The sequence below is a fragment of the Phodopus roborovskii genome, unplaced genomic scaffold, assembly GCF_943737965.1.
Source record: "Phodopus roborovskii unplaced genomic scaffold, PHOROB, whole genome shotgun sequence".
NCBI classification, from domain to species: domain Eukaryota; kingdom Metazoa; phylum Chordata; class Mammalia; order Rodentia; family Cricetidae; genus Phodopus; species Phodopus roborovskii.
Window position 1 is genome coordinate 305171 of NW_026126601.1, and position 8884 is coordinate 314054.

Here is an 8884-nt window from a genome sequence, read left to right on the forward strand (position 1 = left end):
TAGAAAATAACCAAAAGAATTTTGAAATTTTAACCTTGTGACTATGATAATAGTAGCAGTGCTTTACCAGAGCTAGAATAGCCCATCAGAATTCTGCTGAAATTGTTAATTTCAGAATTGAAATTTCAATTTTGACTAGTTACAGTGTTAAAATTCAGAACTGTTGAAGTCTTAATATAGCAATAGCAAAATAAGGGAAAAATCTGAAGAACTTTTCATTCCTATTATATACCTTAAGTCAATTTCTAATACTTTTTACACACCTTAAAATACCTTCTCAGACCCTCACAATTTAAGCTTTCACAATCATAGACCTTTATAACTTGCATTTACATATCTTAAACATTTTCTCAGACCCTCACAACTTAAAGGTTCATATCCTAAGACCTTACAGTACCAAATAAACTTTAAAGGAACCTGAAAAGAGCCAGGTGTGGGGTGAGCTCCACTAATCCCAGCACAGGAGAGGCAAAGCCAGGTGGATCTCTGTAAGTAATATTATTTTAGTTAATAGTTCTATCATTGTGGCTTATAGATTGTCTTAAATTCTCCACAAAATTAACTATTCATTTTTTGAGAAGAGGGGACATACTCATTTCCTCAATGGTTTGTGTTTTTTTCAGATTTCCTTAAAAGGATTTTTTCCTTTCCTCTTTAAGGCTGTCCATCATCTTCATATAGTTGGTTCTGAAAGACCTGCAGAGCGTGGACCTTCATGCTCCCACTCAAGAAAAGCAAAACCCCAAATCACTCATGAGAAGCGGTCTTGATGTAAAAGCATGAGGTCTTTTATATTCCAAGAACACTGGGGTCCACAGTCATGCGACACGCAGGGGTAGAGGACTGAGAACCCTGAGTACAGAATTGAGACAGCTTTTATAGGGTTACAACAAAACCTATCATTTCATACCATCCAGAGCCTGTGCAGTGCGGACCAATCAATTTAAACCATCCAGCCCCTGCTTTATACACCAATCAGTTTTCTATAGCCCTGGAGGTCTGCATTTGTGCAGGCTCCTAGGTGGGCTGATAAATAGCAGTTAGGTTAGGTCACTGGGGTGGGGGGATTCATAAGCAGTTTACAAAGGCAAGGAGTGTCTGGCTGAGGGCAGGGTCTGGAATGTAAGGTATTTAGTATTTTTAACTTCTAGCTTCCTGGGGTCATTGGAGAGTTAGGTTGTATTTTTCCATCCTTACAGTTCTAAGGTCTGTTTCTTGTTGTTCAGCTATGTTCTAGTATTCAGGGCTTGCTGTGAGAGGGCAGCTGAGCTCTATTGGAGACATATTCCCCTGGCTGTTATTGTATTCTTTGGCTGTCATCTAGGCAAATAGATTTGGGGTGATTATAGGTCTAGGTGCTGGTTTCTGGGTTTGGCTTTGTTGGGTGGGTATTATGTTCCTTCGTTTCTGTTTCCTCTCTAGGTTTTTGGAGCATGATGGTTGGAGTTGTCTGATTTACTGGCCTACCAGGGGATGCCTACCAGGAATGGAGGCTAAGGGGCAGTGATTACTTGGGGGAGGAAGGTTAAAAGAAGTTGGTGTGTGGGATCCACAGGAGATGGGTGCAGAAGGGAGATTTCAGTTGGTGATCTGTGCTGCACTGATGTCTAGCCTGAGAAGACTGGGTCTGGGAGAGTAGAGCACACCTCTGCCTCTTAAGCTCTTCTTTATATGTCTTCCACAATGATCCATGATACTTAGGAGGGGATTGAGCTATATGTGTTGCTGTAAGACTGGGCATTCCCCAGTCACTTATTTTCTGCACCTAGGCCACTTATGTATCACCATGTTAATCACAATGCTATTTAATTAAAAGCATCTAAGATGAGGAATGGGAGGTCCATTCAACTATGGATATAATGATATAAGTTATTTTGAGTCAGTTAATTCTATTCCCACTAAGCAGCATAAGAGTAGTATGTTCTTCCTGAAGGCCAATGACCTGCCTATCCTTAGGTTCTTAGTCTGATAATATAGACAGGTATGTGTTTGATCCTATGGAGAGGGAGGGTCTAGATACAATCAGGAACTGGTGGTTTACTCCCATGATATTTGTGTTACTATTGCACTGGTGAGCATGTCTTGCAAGGCCAATTGTTGGTAGCTTGAAGTATTTGTAGTTGGACATGGCTGATGATTACTTGTTTCCTTCAGTAGCACCTTCCAGCTCTATGAAAGCAAGTTAGTAGGGATAAGGCTTCTGCTTCTTTACCACTTTGATTTTGCCATCTCAAGCATATGGTGTTTTCAGCGAGAGTCTTTCCATCAAGTTCTTGAGGATAACCAAGACCAATAGGAAGATAGACCGTTTGGGACCTAATTGGCAAAAACTACAAAAGAAGTAACTTATACGTGGACAGACTTTTTCTTCGTTACTTTCTGGTGTCTAGTAGGGGCATTGTTGCTGTTTCCAATTAGCTTCACTTTATTGTTCTCTCTCTCTCTCTCTTTCTCTCCCACCCTCCCTCTCTCCTTTCTCCCTGTGTGTTTGTGTCTCTCTCCATGTGAGTGTGTTGTTGGTATTAAAATGTAGTAAATTTCCATGTCTGTTTCCAAACTTTCATTTTATTTATCCCTTTCCATATTCTCTCACATACCCTACCTCTACTCCCCCATCCCAGTTTAAGCCTGCTTGGTTCATTCTTTCCTTTATATCTGCGCATTACCTCTCCCCTCTCTCAGTAACTGTTCCAATGGCATTTTATTAATTTCACAAACTCTGTGCATACTATGGTTGAAACACATATCTGAAGATTTAACACCAACCTTCATGGTGACAGAAAACCTGTGATGCTTATCTTTCTTGGTCTGGGATAACCCATTCAAAATAACTATTTCCAACTCCTTCTGTAGTGAATTTTATAGTTTCATTTTCTTAATATCTGAACAATATTACCCTATATGAATGTAACAATTTTCTTTATTTATTCCTCAATTGATGTAAATCTAGGGTGTTGCTACTTCCTGGCTATTGTAAATATAATCACAGTGAATATGTATAAGCAGATGTATCTAAAAAGATATGGACTCCCTCTGGTGTATACATGGGAGTGGTACTACTGAGCCTTATTATATATCTAGAGTTAGCATTTTCAGGAGGCTTCATACTAATTTTTGAAGAGCTGTACCAGTTTGTATTCTCCCAAGCACTGAAATAGAGTTCTGTACATCAATGCCAGCACTTTTCATTTTTGTGTTTGCTTTTTTATCTTAGGTATTCTGACCAGGGTGAAATGAAATCAGAAAGAAGTTGTAATTGGCAATTCCTCAATAGCTCAGTACATTGAACAATTTTAAGTGTTTATCAGCCATTTGTATTTCATCTTCTGCAAATTCTCTATTTAGCTTTATGTCCCAGTTAGTATTTAAAATCTATTTAAAATATACATACCTCAGAACTCACTTTCCATTCCTCTCTCTAATCACTTCATGCCCCTCCCCCCACTTACTGTCTCAAATTGGTTGCTTTTTGTTATATTAAATACATATTTTTATATAAAACTTAATATATATTTATCTATGCACATAAATATTTAAGTATAAGCTGCTGAGTCCATTGGGTGTTTTTTGTATTTATAGATTTCTGGGCAGACTATTTTGTTTTGGATAACCAAATAGGAGGCTCATCCCTGGTAAAGAATACTGTTACCCATCACAATAGTTCTTAGTTTCCTGTAGTATTATCTAGGGATGGGACCTCATTAGATCTCCCTTCTATGTTACTATGTCTGCTGGTTTGTCACAGTTTAGGCAAGAATACTGCTGAGATGTCATGAGTTTAGATTTTTTGTCATTTCTAAGAGACATAATTCCACTGAAGACCCCATTGTCTCTCTAGGTCTTACAATCTAGCTCCTCCTTTCAATCTTTTCTGAGTCTTAGATGAAGGAGTTGTGTTGCAGGTTCATCTATTTTGGCTATGAACCTCACCATCAATTGATAGCTTCACTTTGACTAGTTGTAGTTTGCAGTAATGGTCACTGACTGCTACAAATATAAGATCCTTTGATGGCAGATGAGAGCTATACTTACTGTGGATATAAGAAATCTCAGAAAACAGGAATTATGATGACCTAGAAAAGTAGCAATAGTAAATTCTCCTTTATATGATTTATTAGTGTGGCTTACAGGGTATGGCCTAGCTAGTCTGAAGATGGCTGACTCTCAATAGAAAGACCAAGAAATCAGCAGTTCTTCAGTCCATAGGAACAAATGCCTCAGCTGGTCTTGAGTACAGTGGAATTCCAAAGAAATAAGTTTTAATACTAACAAAGTAATGCCTTAGCAGCAGGATAGATGAACGTTGCCAGTGAGAGTAAGGGCAAGAATACAAAAAGCATAAACTTCCTTCTCCGTTGCCTTTTATGTAGACTGCTACCAGGAGGCATGACTCTGATTTAGAGAGGGTATTCTGACCTCAAGTGATCTAGATTTAGAGGGGGGGTCTTTGGAATTCAAATGATCTAATTAAGAAAATCCTTCAAAGGGAAGCCAGATGCTTGAGTTTAATTGATTCCATATATAGAGAAGTGTTACTAGTAAGTTTTCCTGCTGGCATGGACCCACCACGGCACAAGCACCAAATAACACACCAAGACTCTGTATTTGATATAATGCTGTTGGCCAGGTACTAGTTTCTTATTGGCTAGCTCTGTCCTAATTATTAACCCATTTTTATTAATAAGTGTTTCCACGTGGTCTCATCTTACCAGAGAGTGGGCCCGGACCTCTGTTCTCTTAGATCTCTATGTGCTGACTCCTCATTACTACTTCCTCAAATACTCCTTGTCTCCTAGTCCCACCTATCTTGCTTTCCTATTGGCCAACAGTACTTTATTTATTAACCAATAAGAGAAACATATTTACAGAATGACATCTCCCATTATCTCCTCTTTTCTGTCTAAAATAAAAGGGTTATAACTTAGCATAGCAAAATATATCGCACAACAGTTATCAAATAAGAATCACAGTTAACAATATTTAGTCCATTAACATTTAGCAAGATTTAAAGAAAATATTCTATCATCTATCCTATCTTTATGAGTCTAAAGTCTTATATGTAACTTATCTGTAATTCTATCTAAGGAAAACTATAACCTAACTATTTGTTTTTAACTCCTTCAAAGACCACAGAAGGATAATATATAAACTCTAGAAATGACAGAGACATCTCACTGCCTGGTCAGTCACCCAAAGTTTTTCTCTAATGTTCCATCTTCAGCCCATGGGCCACAGAGCATCTTTAGCAAAGTAGGAAACTTTAAACTGTCCACCTGTATTGGCAGTTTGTCAGTCACTTTTTTCTGTGTCCTGTAGACAGTCTGGCAGACTCTTCCATGAAGCAGGAACTCTGTAGCAATGTCCATCTTGAATCAGCAGTCACTTTTCTGTGGGTCCTGCATGTCCAGTTTATACAGCATAAAGTCAAACAGTTCAGACAAGAGCAGTATCTTGTCCAAATGGCTAGTCTTGCCATATTGGAAGTAAACTTCATAACGTGTTTCTTTAATGTCCATCTTCCTTTCTGATGTAGGTGGTGTTGCCAGGAGCATTTATGTCTCACTGTCAAGAAAAACCCTAAACCATTTTAAATGCCATATTCTGTAGGTCTTTGAAAGGTTTGAAGAATGCCTATCTATCTCAAATACATCTCTGTGTATCTTGAAAAACCTAACTTAACTCTAAGCTTTGACTATCATAGGTAATTATCTATAATCTGTACTACATTATACATTACATTTCTAAATGAGCTATATAAATACAATACCTAAACAAAAGGAGAAATATACACATCACAAAATTGACCTTAAATTGTATCAATAAATGAAAATCCATTCCAACACAAAGTATTCATATCTATACCATAATTTCCTTTTTACCTTTAAAAGAGATTGGTTGTTGTCATTAACCATTTGTAACCAACCCCATTTAAATGAAAACAAACATTTATAAACAATATCTGGGAATTTGGGCATCATTCTTTCCAAACTACTTCCTGCTGGTAAGGGGCATTATCATGGGGGATCCTAAGAAGATGCAGATATCTTGGCCGTAGTCTGCAAGGCTGCTATGTCCCAACTGTTTTGAACATTGGATCACCTGTGACTGTGTTTCAGGGGGTCTGGCTTGATCAAACCACATTAGTCTGGAAGGAATCCACAGCTTTTCTATTTCTGTGGAAACAAAAATAGAAATCCTTTTCCCCAGTAACCTGTCCTTAGGCTTAAATTTGGAAGTCAAAGCATTTTTAAAATATATGAATTGGATTGATCCAGTAGCATTTGTTTTAACAGTTGTTATTTCCTCAGCAGTGAAAGGATACAAAAACAATATAATACCGTACAGTATCCAGATTCTCTGTAGAGAGCCACCAGTGCCATTCCCAAAGATGGCGCCGGTTTCCTGTCCATAAGCCAGCAAGGCACGGATGCGCGATCCACGTCATGGGGTGACCATTATGAGCATTGCAGGCTGCACCTGTCAGTAACGGACACGACTCCTCTGAGCACATATAAGCAGAGCCCTTTTTCCTCCTCGGGTCTTCCCTCAACTTGCTGTAATGAGCTGAGCAATAAACATAGCTGGCAGAAGAATCCTGTTGTTGAGCGTCGTTCTTGCAGGCAAGGCGACAATCTCAACAAGTGGTGCCGAAACCCGGGAAACTGACATCAACGGCACACGGGGGGACCCTTCAGGAGACTGGAGAGGATTCAGAACTGTGGCACAAAGGTAACAGATAAGGTGAGTTCTGATAGTCATGCTACTCTTTGGGCTTGATCCTGCCATTGAAGGGTTGATTATTGTGCGTTTGGTTGTCTGCTTGTTTTTACTGTATTTGTTTTGTTTTGGGGAAGCACATGACGGGCAGCTAAAAGCAGGCACTAGACTATTATCAGATTTTCAAGAAAGCATGTCAGAAGCAGAACATGAAGAAAAGATGGGTGCACGTAAAAAGAAAAAACATAATAAAGAGAAAGTGAAAGGGCCCCGCGAGACGGATCCATCTCGCGGAGGAAAGAAAAAACATCTTTATCCTTTAGAGGAATTGGAGGCTTTAGAGCTTTCCAGTCACCCCCTCGGAAGAGAAACTATCGCCCTCTGAGGAGGAAGATTTGGAGGAGGAGGCTGCACGAGTCCCTACTGTGCCTCCTCCTTATGCAGAGAAGGAATGTAAATACTCTTTTGCTCACCTGAAACCAGACATGAGATAACCCAGATGTTTCCTGGAACATGGGAAGATGGGAATCGTGCCCATCACCCTCTTGAGCATAAACAGATTAAAGAATTGGTAGAGTCTGTTCGCACTTATGGTATCAGCGCGAACTACACTCTGTCGCAAATAGAAAGACTGTCCGCGGTGGCCATGACTCCTTTGGACTGGATGTTCGTTGTGAAGGCTTGTCTCACTATGGGACAATACTTAGAGTGGAAGGCCATATGGCATGATTTGAGTCAATCACAAGCCCTCGCTAACGCGGCAGCAGGGCAGCCCACTTGGACATTTGTAATGCTCACTGGACAAGGACAATGGACAAATAATCAGACAGTGTATCCTTTAGAGGTCTATGTTTAGATTAACACATGTGCTGTTAAAGCCTGGAAGGCACTACCTAATAGAGGGGAAGTATCAGGGAATCTTACAAAAGTCATTCAGGGACCAAATGAACCATTTTCAGACTTTGTAGCACGTATGATGGAGGCCGCAGGAAGGATTTTTGGAGATCAAGAGCAGGCTATACCCTTAATAGTACAACTAGTTTATGAACAATGCACCAAAGAATGTAGACAAGCCATAACTCCTTGGAAAGGAATAGGCTTACAAGCTTGGTTTAAGGCTTGTAGAGAAATAGGAGGTCCTTTGACCAATGCAGGGCTGGCGGCCACCATTTTACAAGGACAATATGGCGGACAAGAACAAGACTTGTTTTCAATGTGGCAAAATGGGACATATACAAAAGAATTGTAGGGAGTGCATGTCAGGACCTAAGAGGATGCCAGGAATCTGTCCCCGATGTAAAAAAAGGCAAACACTGGGCAAATGAATGTAAGTCAGTCAAAGACATTAATGGTAAACCATTGCCTGAGCCAAAAAACGCCCTGCGGGCCCCGCCCTCAGGGCCCTCAAATATATGGGGCAATAAGCTCCCCCCTGAGCCTAGAAAGGAGGAAGCCCCACGGAGAGCCACTGCAGGTTCTGCAGGATTGAACCTCTGTGCCACCACTAGAATTGTCTTGACCCCCCAAATGGGTGTACAACCTGTTCCTTCTGATTTTTCAGGCCCTCTGCCAAAAAACACAGTAGGACTATTACTAGGAAGGTCATCTACCACCCTAAAAGGTTTCATTGTCCATACTGGGGTTATAGATCAAGATTATGAGGGACAACTCAAGATCATGTGCTCATCGCCACGCGGGATTTTTCCCATCTCCGCGGGTGATCACATAGCACAGTTACTTATTCTTCCTAGTTGTCATGAGGATTTTGGGGCCATTAAACGAAACAGAGGGGCAGAAGGATTTGGCCACTCAGATAAATTTGATTCTGCTTATCTTGCAGTTGATCTTGATACCAGACCAACATTAACATTAAATATAGAAGGAAAGAATTTTCAGGGAATTTTGGACACAGGAGCTGATAAAATCATCATTGTCACCTCCTGGTGGCCTTCAAAAGGGCCAATAACCCAATCAGAACATTCATTGCAGGGACTAGGGTATGAAGCCACTCCTGCTATCAGCTCTAAATCCCTAAGATGGAAGGCACCAGAAGGTCAGTTAGGGTTGTTTACCCCCTATAGTTCTTCCCTTGCCGGTAAATCTATGGGGAAGAGATATTTTAAAAGCTTTAGGATTAAAATTAATGAATGAATATTCCATCTCTGCA